The 14,688-nt window shown below is 39.2% G+C and overlaps 1 protein-coding gene across 10 annotated transcripts in view; it reads right to left on the bottom strand.

The window, feature by feature from the left end:
• Positions 1-14,688, bottom strand: part of TBL1XR1 (TBL1X/Y related 1) — a 118,018-nt gene that overhangs the window by 51,971 nt on the left and 51,359 nt on the right. The gene's annotated exons all lie outside the window — the stretch shown is intronic.

Below are 14,688 nucleotides of genomic sequence, written 5' to 3'. Positions count from 1 at the left end.
ACAACCAGCTCTTTTATTCTTGTAAAAAATTAACAAAACAAAACAAAAAAAATAACCTCCCTAGCCTTCAGATCTGCACAAAACCAGTGGCCCTGTGCCAGCTGTTTAATTTCTCATGTATTTATGCATACCAAAGTATTTGTACAAAGAAATGAATTGTAGTTGCAACTAATTTTGCACGCTGCCGATTCACCTTTAAATCCATGGGGAGTCAAGAGAATCCTGAATTATTAAGATCGTCATTTGCTATCTGGGAACAGGATTGTCTATGCTTTTCCATTTCCTAAATCTTCCATTTATCTTAAAATTCACTTTATTAAAAACTAGAGGAATCAAAATTGAGAAAAGGAAACAAGAGCTTCAAGAAGAAACAAAATATGAAGCCAGCTGGGCTCCAAAGCCATTTTCATCACATGGGATATTTTTATATCCATTGTACATTTTATTTTTTCAAGTAACTGTCACACATGTAAGCAGGAAAGCTGTGAGATACTCACAGGAGATAAGAAAGAAGAGATGAATGTGGTCCCATCCATCCCTTGCTGGGCTTTTCCCTTACATATGCTGAAAATATTTAAACATTAAGGAGATAATTTAAAAATTTTCAGGATTACGGTGGGCTTGACCAGCTAAGTGAAAGTCTCCACTATCAGCAAACTTCATTCAAGCAATGGCTGTGGGCTCCACATGACTTACAGCTATGAATGAAAACTGGAGCCCAGATTTCTGTAAGCAAATTTGCCTCTAGCTGTAACATTGTAATTGATCTCACATCACCTGCTTTATACCAAGCCAAGACCTAGTTCGTATCTTCAGATTTTTCTCCTATTCCAAAGCAGATTACTTCAACAGCTTATCTTAAAACATGCAAACACTATCAGCAGAAGGGTATTTCCATTTTAAAATATTTTTTAGTTACACTTATCCTAGGCAAAGCTAGTATTACAGACGGAAGGACATTTGACATGATTTTGATGGTTTAATTAATCTTAATAGAACTAGGGATAGAATTTAGAGGTTTGGGTATGTTATGGAGATGAAGGCAAGTGGTTTTCTGGAAAGTCCTGGCTCATACAGACCACTCAAAAAATCCACAACAAAAACTTCTTTCAAACCACAGAAAAAAGAACAAGCCAATAACAGACACTTAACCCCTACTGCTGATAGATGAACACCCATTTCTAAGTAGTACGTCTTCAGATGATTACTGCATATCCCACAGGCTCCCTGCCACTGCTTAGGGCTGCTTTCCACTAGACAAACCACACCTTTTATGGTCAATCTGGGTGCATCTCCTGGTGAGAGTATTCCTACTCAAAAGACACCAGGGAAGCTACCTTTCCACTGACTTTAACAGAAATAATTCTGTTAATATATGAACTGAATTTAAGTAACTATTACTGAATATTCTATTATCCAACCACAGAAACAATAAATCCTTTACCCGAATTACAGTTAAGAAGGGAGTTAAATCCAATGACCCTGTGCAGTACAGCAAGAAAAGTAGACATGGTTATTCACTCATACAACCTCTGTGGACAAAGATGAGGGCGAAAGCATGATTCAGCCTATGGAAGGCGGTCAGAGGCAGAAGAATGAGTCAGCACTGTCAATGATCACAGGCTTGAACTCTGGCTCCTAAATCTGCTAGACTCTTATAAATGTTATTAAAAATATATCCAAAATGTTACTTTCCGCCCAAGTTGAAGAAAACTCATCTGTCTATTCAAAACAGCAACACTCAAATGAGAAAGAGGTTCACCGTAGATATACCACATCATGTATTGGGGGGGACACACGCTAATTTTGTCAGAAGAAAATTGAGCACCCTTGCAAGTAGTTAAGGGTTTGTAGGGCTTTTTAGACCTATTGTACGTTTACATGTACATACTATATTTTTATAAGTGCTAGAAAATTATAATAGCAGATCAATTTTTGTTCCCTTTTATATTGAAAACCAAACTATTTAAGCACTAACTACCCCCGATAATACAATTAAAACCTGACCCAATTTCTAGACACAAATGAGCTGCGTTCTTCACAGCATAGCCATACATTTCCAAGTTCATCCCTACTTACCCTGCCTTCAATTCCTTTTCTAACACCGAAACCTCAGGAAAAAAACGAGGCTACTACAAATCAGTGCCTCAGAAGAAAATGAGCAGATATGCACACAGGGGGAGTGGGTGGCAACCCACACAGCTGGGCTTCCATGACTTGTAGAGAGGGAAAAGCCAAACAAGTCTATGTGCAGTTTTACATCATTTCTCTGCACTGCAAAACAGACAGCAAGTGAATTACAAGACTGCAAGGCCAGGATTATATAAAACCAAAAACCTCTGGTAGTCATCATCTTTACTATCCAAGTATAAATCACAATGTGCGTTGATACAAACCATTGTAAAAACTCTGATGTGGTTATACACACTTGGATAAAATGGAGCTGTACAAAAGATCTACAAAACACACACACACACACAGTTAAAAAGCAACACACGCAACAGATCATTTGGGGTTTACTCATTTCATTTAACGTTTTTCTGTTCTATTTCAGGCACCTCTCTTTCTGCTCAAGGAACCTTCACAACAATTAAAACCAGACATTATGAACATCATTATTACCACTATTTATTTGAGTAACAGCAGCCTTCAAAAGACCCTTTCTCAAGATAGGGGCCCCATTGTGCTAACATTGCATAAACACATAAGACTTGTTCCTGTGCTGAAGAGATTGTAATCTAACCAGACAAGGTTGATAAAAGCAAAATGTCAACAACAACAACAACAACAAAAAAATCTGTGCAGGACTGTTGTTTGTTTTGGTATATTGTCTTTAGACCATCTGCTACTCTTTCTTACCGACCAAGGTCCTCCAGATAGTCTGTACCACTGCTGCTGCTGATTTTGTCTTCCTAGCACATCCCATTAAAAAAAAAGTTAAAATATTTCCTCTTCTGTGGGAGGCAAAAAACACTGAAAAGTCTTCAAAGATAATGAAAGTGCCGAGATACAGCTCTTCTAGTCATTCCTGAAAGTGCTAGGTGTTTCCAAGTTAGGATAAATACAATGCTGAATATTGCCATCTTTATCTCAATTCATTAACTATGTCTCTGGTCAGTGAAATGGCATATTTGTAGTACTAAACGAGGATTAAATGCTAGCTCTTGGTTTATGTGCAAAAAAAAAAATCTAGATAAAGAGCTATACAGCAGTCTATTCTGTGTTTAGAAAAAACAATTTATATACAGCTAGTAGTGAGAAAATGCAATTTCTCTTACTTACTAACCATATAGCAAACAGCTTCCTACAGACAGGCCCTCACTCAGCCCCAGTGAACGCGCAGAAATACGGGCACTGAGCTAGATCAGAGCCTAGCGAGCAGGGAAGTGTTTTGAGGGAACAGGCTGAGAGGCGAAAGGAAAAAGCAGCAGCACGGGAATAGGCACTTCTCCTGTTCTTGGCTCTGGCTGTTAGGCTGAGTTAAGGAATGCCTTATTAAACAGCTGAAGCTCTAGAAATTTGCAGCCATTATCCTAGTGTGAGGCAAAACGTTACACATGCACTTCTGCCTGTCTAGGAATCTTTCTTCATTCAGCAAATATTTAGTAGATTTCAGATGCCCAAAACAAATGATTTTTCTAAGTGTTACTAAAAAAATCCATACAGCTCCCCTAGATTTGGTTACAAGTGATAAATAAATGCATTTCCTACAGTGAAGTCCATGCTTTACAGATCCTACAGCTACCTCTCTCATTGCAGCTTATTACAGGAGAAAGAAAGCAAAAACCTTTCTTCAGAATGCTCCTTTTTGGAAGAGTTTTTGGCATTCACCTACTACTACAGAAACAATTGTCCCCCTCCCCCTTTCAGTATATTCCTGCTTTTCGACAGCATTGTACTTTTCATTTAACCCAAGATGTCTACCATTAAATTCTCCTAGGAAGACACAGCAAGTCAGGGAATGCTTTACCTTTTGACAGTTCCACTATACCTCAGGAACGTAAGTGATTCCCCCCAACCAATTCTTCAACTAAGCTTCCTAATTATAGCGTTCTTATCACAGCATGTCAACATACGATAGCAGAGGCGCGGGTTTGCACACCGAATTGAAAATAAAGATAGCCACAAAATTACTCTTCAAACATGCTAAAACCAAACACACAGTAATAGTGTACTATTGTTTCTCGACCCTGACACCGTGTGAAGCACGTTGCTTGCGTACACAAGCCACAGCATTATCCTCTGAATTGTCCTAAGTGATACTCGGCTCCCATAAACCATGCAAGGGCTACAGACACCTCTCACTGGGCAGTCACATTTCGCCCACTTCTGTTCCCAGACAGGCCCTTTTATTTGACCCCTAGGCAATTTTCATGGGTGTAGCCAGAAGAGATATGTGAGGCAGGGCTTATTGTTTTTTTGAAATATATAACTACTCTGACATGCATTAATTTTCCAATGGAAGATTCCCAGGGAGGTAGAGCTCTTCAAAATACAAATGACATGCTGCCAGGCAAGAGAATAAGGAAGCAAGTGTGTTACTCTGTGACCTAGATCTCCTCCAGGGATCTCCAAGCTCCTTTCCTTCCCCAGAGCACTGTGCCTACAAACCACTGTGGATTTTCCACTGGATGAGTTATAAGTCACAAAAATATGTGGCAAAATTAACTGCACTTAAGCTGCAATGCTTTTTCTTCAAAAGCAAGCAGTGGTATGCTTCCTAACTTGCATAGTTGACACCTTTTTAAGTATATGTCACTTGCCACAACTGTAACTTGGCACTTCCAGTAACACTCTGCTCAGGCTTTGCTGATATTTCCCCACTCATGCATTGTGCAAGAAGTCCCAGATCAATCTTGGGTTAACACAGAACCTTAGGAACCCCCCAAAATTAGTATTTTTTCCATATGTTTGCTATGTATAGATGCCACAAGTTCTCTTTGGTGGGTTTTAGGACTTACATATCTAACGCTCCTTTTCAAAACATTACTTTTGAAGACATCTACGTAACAGATTAAACTCTTTGTCAGATTAGACAAAAAAATTACTCCAAGACCTGCTAGATGCTTCTGAATTTGCTGAACTGTAATGTTTGTATTCATTATATTGTTTTCTCCCAGGTGACAGTTTCTGTCCCATGTTCCTAACATAAGGGCATGATTTACTTCTGTATGTGTCAAACTTCCTCATCTGGCAAAACAACATGGCTGAAAGATGGCTGATGTTCTCTACAGGTTACACAAAATTAGGCATTCTTATCTTTCAAAAACAAAATCTGTTATTCCACAAACTGTGCTCATTAGGAAGACCATGGGGCTCCCTGCTTGAGCCCAATTTGTGTTAACAGGCGTCCATCTTAAAACTAGTGAGGGTATTTTGCCTCCTGTTATATTATGGGAAGATTATCCCAAAAATCTTACTCCCCTGGTGAATGAGATCTGTTTTCCAATTTCCAGCCTGAACACACTCCTTGCAAGATACACACATTTCTTCTTATCCCAGTGCTGTCTTCAATCTAACATAGAAAGCAGTTGCACTCGCTCAAATCTTTATGAACCCTTCACGTACTTAGAACAAGAAATTACATCCACTCTCAGACTTCACTTTCACTGGATAAACCAACCAGCCTCGCACTGTCCTCTTGTGAGATGAACTCAGCTCTTCCTTTGCCATTTCCATAGTCCTCTTCTACACCTGCTCCACTTCATACTCATCCTTCTTGAACGTGGTCTACCAGAGTAGTTCAGTGTTACACATGAGGACTTGGTGGTGCTGCCTTGCACATGAGCAGCATTAACACTTTTCTGTTCCTACTACAAGTACCTCTTCACCTCACCGATTTTATGACTACTTTTTTCAGAGCTTCAGGATACTACAGAAAAGATATTCTTTGATTTTACTGGCTAATATACTCAAGTCTTCCTGTTCCTCCATCATTTTCAAGAGATGAGCACCCAGGTTAGGGCAAAATTCACATCTATCCAGGAGTGCACAGCCACGCATCTTGTGCTATGCAATCTCGGTCCACTTTTTCCACTCAAGTCTTAAAAGCTCATCCAGCTCGTCCTGTAGGATACTCTGTTCCTCGTCTAAACTGACAACATCTCCCAACTTTATGTCACTGGCAAATTTTTTTGCATACTCCCTCTTACAGTGCCAAGTTCGTTAGTGATTATATTAAAGTCAGCTGAAGACCAATTCTTAAGGCAACGAACTTCCTTTAGGCCCAGCACATCCCATCTGAGCACAAAACAACGTGACCTCCCCTTAACATGCTCCTTATTCACCTCACAATTCTTCTACAGTATCTTATCAGTATTTTAACAAACAATTTCCGATGAATTACTGGAGCAAGCACCATACCACAGTCTAGCCAGATTAGCCCCAGCATACTCTTTTGTCTAAGCCCAAAAATGAACAACTTTATGAAAGACAGACAACACAGATCCCACTATAAGTGTCCACAAAGACCAGGTACTTAAGTCTTGTCTACTGTGATTCTAAATATAAATAAATATATGTAACTATATGTACACACACACTACAGGGTAGCAACCCTTCCTCAGTTCCCTCCTAACGCAAAGGCAGAGCTCCCATGAACTCCAGACACAGGGACATTAGGACTAAGGTACTTCAGAGGATCACAGTTATGCTATGCCATAACATTAATTCTTCTTCCAAATCCACATCTGACTGTGTACGATGGACAAGCAGTCCAATGAAAATGAGAAGCAGCAGCAGCAGTCTAAGGGATACTGTCAACCTCAACAAGGTAATCCCTGCAACTGCCACGACACAGCCATATTACAATACAAAGATCGGTAGTTTATTTAGTTGGTGTTAGGGAAAAAAAGGAAATTCAGTTCAAATACATGGACCACCACAGAGCCAACCACAGCACGCGTGAATAGGAAAGAAAAACACAGGCAGTGCTTGTTGGTGCAGGCTACAAGGAGGTAGGTATGCTGAGAAACCTCAGTCAGCTTCAGCAAAGAGAACAGTGGAACGAAACTGGACGGATCAATGAAGGCAACTTCACAACAGCCTATTCACCACGACTTCCAGCGTGAGACAAAAACTAGGACACACAAGAGTCTGCCTGCTGACTGGGGTGGCCTTTCAGCCAGGAATCTAGTAAACTACAACAGCATAGGAAATATCTTAGTAATAACCAAAATCGAACGATTAATCACAAAAGGATTTTGATTTTAGAAAAAGTTAAATATAACAGAAAGTAGGAATTAGGTTAGTGGAAAGGTATGCCAACAATCTGTTCCAAGCAACATTCACAAAGTAACACAATACTTGTTATTTGTGTGTCATAAAAAGCACGAAAACTGTAGGAGAAACAGCAGTGATGGCCTTGCCTATAGAGCAGCACGTCACCTCAGGGGTGCTAATGGTAGCAAATAATAACTTATGTATTGTATCTTCTACTTAGAGCAAAACGCCAGCATCTCTAGTGCTGTTTCCTTTTGCAATTTATGAGGTTTACAGTCACCTCTTCCGTGTCTTTCCTTGGGTTCAAATACCTACTCCTCAGGTTACTTCCCATTTCCCAGATGGTCAGTCCCCAGAAAACATCTTCTGTGCCTCAGCCACTTCGTGGTTAAATCCATTCTGACGGCTCATTAGTAGAATAATTTATCAACTGTTGCAAGAATAGCTGTTACAAATTTGTTTTCTATGTAAATCAGGTTCTGTGCAACTAGGATGGAATTCCAGCCTTTTCAAATGCATTTTAATGTGAAATGCTGACATCAAGTCTTAAATTCATTTGATTATTTTTTCTGTTTATGTTATTAGTAATCAGTTTTTCTGGCACTCTTTTCTGTTCCAGTTTAATCACTCAGTTGAATTACTTGAACTCCTGCTGAACTGCACCAAAAAAAGGAAAATTAACTAATGCCTCATTTGATCTTGTGACCATAAAACTTGTGTTTTCATTCCCTCTTTAACCTCTGACCATCTATTTTTCCCCTTAATTTGTGTGTTATGTACCTGATAGTTTTAAATTTGTTTTATTCATGAAAAAAGAATCTGCTCTGACGGTTGATCTGCCCTCTATTCATTTCAACCACTGCTGACTTTATCCTAGATTCTCATTAATAAGCACGCATTTAAAATCAGTTCCTCATAGTCCATCATATGTGCACGTTATTTGACTCACTGTATTCCCTCTACCAGAAGCACTGGCTGTTTTCACAGGAAGTGTTGACTATGCTAATAGAGAAAACAAGCTTACAAAAGAGTGAAATACCTGATTTTGTAAAAGCTCATTTGCCAGTCTATTACTTTATTATAAAGTCCTCTCCCTTTCATGTTGTTATGATGGACTTGAACTTAATTTATGCTGCTTGGTTTTTCTTATTTTTTGAAACAGTTGTCAAATACCTGAACACGTGATGAAACATTTTTAAATCGCATGCAGACCATAATAAAATATGGTCCACCTACAGCCAAAAGAAATTAAAGGGGGAGATTTCATAACTACCATTAATGAGGACCCGCATTCCAACTAGGCTCGCATTTGACATCAGCACTCCCCATCTGTGTGACTATTAAATTCATGGCTGTCAATCCTACATACATATGCTCAATATCAACCCCGGGAGGATTCAGATGCCTTGTCTATTCAAAAAAATATTCAACAGTTTTTTATATTTGTTCATTAAATAACGGTAAGAACACCACACACAACCTTCATTTACAAATACAGGCGCACTAACGCAGTAACTACAGTCTTTATTTCTATTCATATGGTGAACCAGAGACTTGGCATGTAAGCACAGGCTTCTAGATATGGCATCCATGTTGACGGCCACACAGGTGCAGGGTCCCTGGTCCTTGGTGGCCAGCAGGTCTCCATTTCTCCCAAGTCAGTCAGTCGTATACTCAATATCATTCCTCCCAGCCTACAGACTTGCTGTTGTTCTATGGCAATATTCATTATTTCCCAACATCAACACCATTGAAACTAAAGGCAGCTTTTACTTTTGTTGACATGAACCAATACCAACTTTCTGTTGATAAGAAGGAAACCAGGATCAAGATCTGATGATACAAGTAACACATTAACATGGTCTTCTGTGAAATAAGCCCTGCTTCTCTCCACTTGGTAACACTTGTGCTCCAACGTGAAAGAGCCTGTCCTTGGGTTTTCTCTACAACATCCCACTTCACATATGCCTAATATCCAGTTTAATTTTTCAAATATGCAACAAGCTTAGTCAACGTCAAGAATATTTAACACTGTATTTGTAATTCATTCGTATAATGAAGCAGAGAAAGGATCACTGCAGTTTATGTAACTTCACCATGGGCATAAGGCAGTGAACCCACAGCAGAAATGTAACATCTCCCTCTCCTCTAAAGCAGATGGCATGCTGATCAAGTAAGATATAATCTAATGCTAACTGCACTACTGCTATTACCTATTGAACGAAACCCAGTACAAAGCAGTAAAGAGAGAAAAAAACCAAGGCAGGGGAGGTGAAGGAGGAGGAAGACAACAAGGAAAAAAACCTCACAAGAGTAAAAGAGCCGTAACATAAGACAACCTATTGCAGCAGAAACAGCCTCTTTTCAGGTACATTTAAGATTTAAAAACCTAGGAATGGAAATAGGCAAGGAACAGCAATGGCCCTCATCCTGTTCTAGAGGACGTCACCCTAGTTTGAGATGTTTGCCCAGTTCCCTTTGTTCTTGTGATTGCACTGCACTGGGCACCTGCCAGGGGCTAAATATCCCGGCTGCTTAGATTTAATTACTTATTTATGATTCTGCCGAGAATTCTTAGTCAAAGCTCATTTCTGAACTGTAAAATGCTTAGAGATCAGCAGTGAAAGTCCTCTGACAAATGCTGCTTCAAAATAATGCCACCACTTCTTAAAAATTTTAAGAACAGTAGTTTCCCTTTCAGTTGATTCATTCAGCAGTGAACTTTAAATAATGGTAGAAAAAGGAGGCAAGGGGTCCTTATCAGAAAGGGATCTTACTACTGTGTTTCTTTATGTAAAGGAACAGAAAATTTAAAAACCCTCCAAAAAATGGATCAGAATGCAGTAGTACATACATTTTTTCACGCTTATCACAGTATGCACCCTACCACACCACATAATTTTTCTTCTATATCACATTATTAGCACTTCCTCTTCAACACTAGGTCAGCTAATTCATGCTGATCCAATAAATAGAGCTTATGTATGAACACTCTGAAATATAATTGTTCAGTTGTAACCAATTATCAGGCAAAATACTTTGCACTTCACCTTCCTTCAATGATAAGAGCACCCACTGATTTCAGGAAGGAGCAGAACAGTCCAAAATTTCAAGTTGCAACTGAGAATAGACTATTTCAGAAACTGCTAGAAATTGGGGGGGTCCCCCCTCTTAAAGCTATACTCCATAAACTGTATAACCCATAGCCTCAACAATAAATTTCATGAGCACTTTCAAGCCCCACCACTGAAAGTACTTTCAAGCCTGGTTAGCTTTATGCATGCAGGTACTCCTTATTTATATCTCAACAGAACTATTCCTACGCTTGAAGTTACATGTACACACATGCTTACGTATTTGAAGAATAAGGGCCCCAGTCTTACAGGATTATTTACATGGAAGCAATTATTCATGTCTCACATGGCCAACATCTTAACTACTGTCAAGTTTCATAAACTCTTGAAAGCAACGTCCCTGTTCTCAGCACAACGAAAACCAACCTTCAGCTTTACTGTCCTTCCAAAGGTCTGCCCACCCGCAGATACTCTTTCCTATATACTTTTAGTTCTGAGAGGACATTCAGCTCCTGTTGAAACAAAGTCAATTTCGTAATTCCAGGCCAAATCCTGGAGCTAGCGGCATGGACCTCCTGCTGCCCTTGGCAGGCACCAGCAGAGGCAGAGCTTCCATGCCAAACCTGACTCCTCCAGTTCCAGATGCAGGCTCCTGCCCCCGCCCCTGCTTGCCTTCCACTGCATGAAACCATTTTAACATACTGGACTTGCAGAAGATTAACCAGGCAGATAGATCAGCACTTAGATGGGTTTAGCCATTTTGGAACCACAGGATGATCGTTACATCCATTTATTTCTTCAGCTGTCTTCTAAGGAGTGGTAAGGTCACAGGACAACACTATGGAAGGCACCACAAAGGGGTTTGAAGGAAAAATCTTGCTGCAGTCTTGGGGAAGTTTTTACAGACACCTTCCAATCTCTTCACTGAATGCTTTTTTCTTTGGAGTGACTTATGTCCCCAGCTCCTTCAGCGACTCCTGCCATTTCTGGGCTAAATCCACTGGGCAGATAATCACATTGAGCATTGCAGCCATCAAGTTTCCTGGCCTAAGAGACTTGGTCCCTGCAGAGTTGTCCTCCTTACATGTAAAAGTCTCTTTTACATAACATAACAGGTGTGTTACACCTTCAAAACACAATATTCACCTAAAAGTAGACAGCACTGAAAAGAATGGACTTTGAAAAGGACACTGAAAAGAATGGACACGCCAACTTTGTATTCCCTTCGGGACTATGAGGACATGACTTAGCTGTCGACAGCCCCGTTTTCCTATAGACTAACTTTGTGCTCACCGCCTATCCTCAGACTTTCCTTGTGTTAGCTTGTAATGAATGATAACGTCCTCTGTTCTGTTCTGCAAGAGATCTTTTTAACTGATCAGTGTGTTGAACTCTGTCAAACTAACCACGAAGTAAAAGATGGAGCCGAGAACGCGGACATTGTGTTTTTCAGGACGCCTCTCAGAAGGCCACCACACTGCTATTCTTGCTTGATTCTTGCACAGCCCTTTTTGGTTCCTGTCAGATCCATCACAGCAAGCTGTTGATATGGGAGTCAAAGTGGCACTTCCCAGCTTTCTGTAAGTTCCTGCTTTTTGCACACTCCTTTTTATACTTGTAGATATAGATATATATGTGCATATAGCGATACGCACACACCAGCACACTCATGTCTTGCCACACATATTTCTACATATACAGACACACAAAAAGGCAGGCCTGCTTCAATGACCTGTAGAAGACAGAAAGGCAAACTGCTTTCCTTCTAAAACTTACAAGAGAAGCCTTGCAAGGTACGATGGAAAATCTCTCTCAGGTAAGCTACCTATCCCACCACATAACAAGAAAATTAATTTGCTAAAGCAAATTGTGGAAACCCTGACGTGATCTTTTACTTAGGCCAGAGGTCCAAGACTTTCGATTTTTATTTCCAACACATTCATTAATCCTTGTGACTTTGGATTAAGTACCCAGTTATCAGCCTCTAAATGAGCCTTCGAAAGCCTAGAAAATTAGCATTACACATGAATTTTCCTTCACTTAAACAGGCCTTTTTTGCTAAGCCCTTGTATCTTTCCTTTGAGACTCTGAGGAACATTACAGTTGACTGGAAGAATGAGAACTTTCACCAACTGAACACAGCCATACTCTCTCTTAGCAGGCTGTATCACAATACAAATGTTTTATTAAAAAAAAAAAAAAACAAACCTGCCAACAATTACAATGTTTTTAAGGAGTAACTGATATTTTACCTACGTAGTTATCACTTAACATACCATATATGACGCAAAAAAAAAAGGCATCTTTTAATCACCTTTAAATAGAAAAGCAAAGAAAAAACAAAGAGGGTGTGTAAACTCTGTGTTTTACTCTTTTTTTCTGTGCTAAGAAATGGAACTGACAGTCATGATTAAAAACCTGATCAAAAATGCTAGCATCATTTCTCAAGGGAATCAGAAATTCCTTTCTGATTCAAAGTTATGTATTGAACACAGGTAGCCAAGTTAAACCAAGTTCTGCTTAGGAGAAGAACACAATCTGTTTTTCTCAGGTCGACCTCTGGCCCATACTTTGCCTATACACATCAGAGAGAAAAACAACATAATAAAAACCTATAAAAGTCTTTTTTACTATAAACCAGATTAAGTTATGATTACTTTTGGGAGGATGAAGAATGTGTCTAGCTTGTCTCTTCAATCTACATTCAAACTGTTTCAAAGTTAATTAAGAGGTGAGTAATTGTTTAGAAATCTCTAGAATAATAAAATGTAACAACTTATAGCACAAAAAGCAGCCCTTAAAGAAAAGTGTGGGGAGTATTTCACTTCACTCCAAGTAACACTTGAGAATGTTTTATGATCACTGTAACAACTAGCATGCCCCTGAGACTGTGCAATTCTGAATTTCTAATATAATTTGTAGGGGGAAAATTAGGACAAAATGCAGTAACATTTCAAGTACAGTCTCTCAGTATTTTAAAATTTTATGAAGTATAAGGACTAGGTTAATATGGAATGAGTCATGTTTTTAAGAGAAGCAGTAATACAGACCTGTATTTTAAATCATAACTAGAAACATGTTTAATACAAAATAAAAAGAAATCAGAGTAGCTTTTTGTTGAAAAAAGGTCAACAACAACAATGAAAATTTACCAACAATAGAAAAGGCTGAGAGCACTGCTAGTTTTAGTTTTGGAAAGTTACAATACCAGGCTAAGCTACCACGTAAAAATGATGCCTTCTCACTCAACAAATCCCTTCCTACCAGCTGAAATTCATCCTTAATCAATACAAACTTTACACATATCAACTCTGAGTCTAAACAACAGGCTATTAAATCACATACATGCTTGGTGCAGTTCTTCTGATTTCAGAGTTATATTTGCTTTACTTAGTGCCAAATATATGCTGCATTACATTTCACTCCACAATGTCTTTGAAAGTCAACAGAATTACATACGACATTTCAATGTAAAGCAGTTACATCCAAGCAAACTTTCCTGGAGTGTCATTTTGCTCACAGGGCAAAGACAGTGGAGTTGCAAAGGTATAAAGTGAGGCTACAATTTATTTACATGTTCTTTAGATCTTAGATGGCCACACAAACCAAAGGAGCCCAGCTCTGCTCTCAGATCCCAAACTGAGTTTTCAAAGCTAGTGGTTAGAAAGACTATCCCTTTAACTTCTCAGTGATCTAGAGATGCTTGAAATATGTAACTCAGGCTAGCACTTTATGCATTTATTTCTTAAGGCAAATTCTGCAGTCACCATCCTTGTACATCTCAACTGTGACAACACAAGCTACCAAGACTGCTGAAAAAGAACATTATTTGATCAAATCTGAAGCACTAAGTTCCAATCCTTATCTTCAGACCTCACCTCTGCTTTCCATCTGCGTAACTATCAGGAAGCGTAAGTAAGCCATAAATACAGTTGGCAAATACAAACTTCCAACAGGCTGTATCGTTGAGTAATATTCCAGAGATGGGACGATAAGACTGCATCAAGCAAGCCCCTTTCTATAGGAGCTCAGATTTTAACGTCAGTATTATTATGCTGTCAAATGTGCTGAATCAAAACATACCTGATACTGCACAGATTTTTATTATTTTTTTTTTAATAGAAGAAGCTGTTAGTATTGAAGCACACAGCGAAGAACATCCAAATGGGGGCAACAGAGCACTCAGCTGGGCTACAGCTTGCCCCAGACAGGCTTGTGGCCAAAAGAGGAAGCAAAACCAGTTTACAACAGGATGAGCTATGTTATTGTCAAGTCACACTTTTCGATTCAAAATTAACATGCTGCCCTACTTTTCATCAGACAAAATCCAGGTACAATTGTAATATTTTTGTCAAACAGAATAATGGTCTAGACGTTTCTTAAAAAATTGAAA

Source organism: Falco peregrinus, chromosome 12, assembly GCF_023634155.1.
Source record: "Falco peregrinus isolate bFalPer1 chromosome 12, bFalPer1.pri, whole genome shotgun sequence".
NCBI classification, from domain to species: Eukaryota; Metazoa; Chordata; class Aves; order Falconiformes; family Falconidae; genus Falco; species Falco peregrinus.
This window is presented reverse-complemented; position numbering and strand designations above follow the sequence as displayed.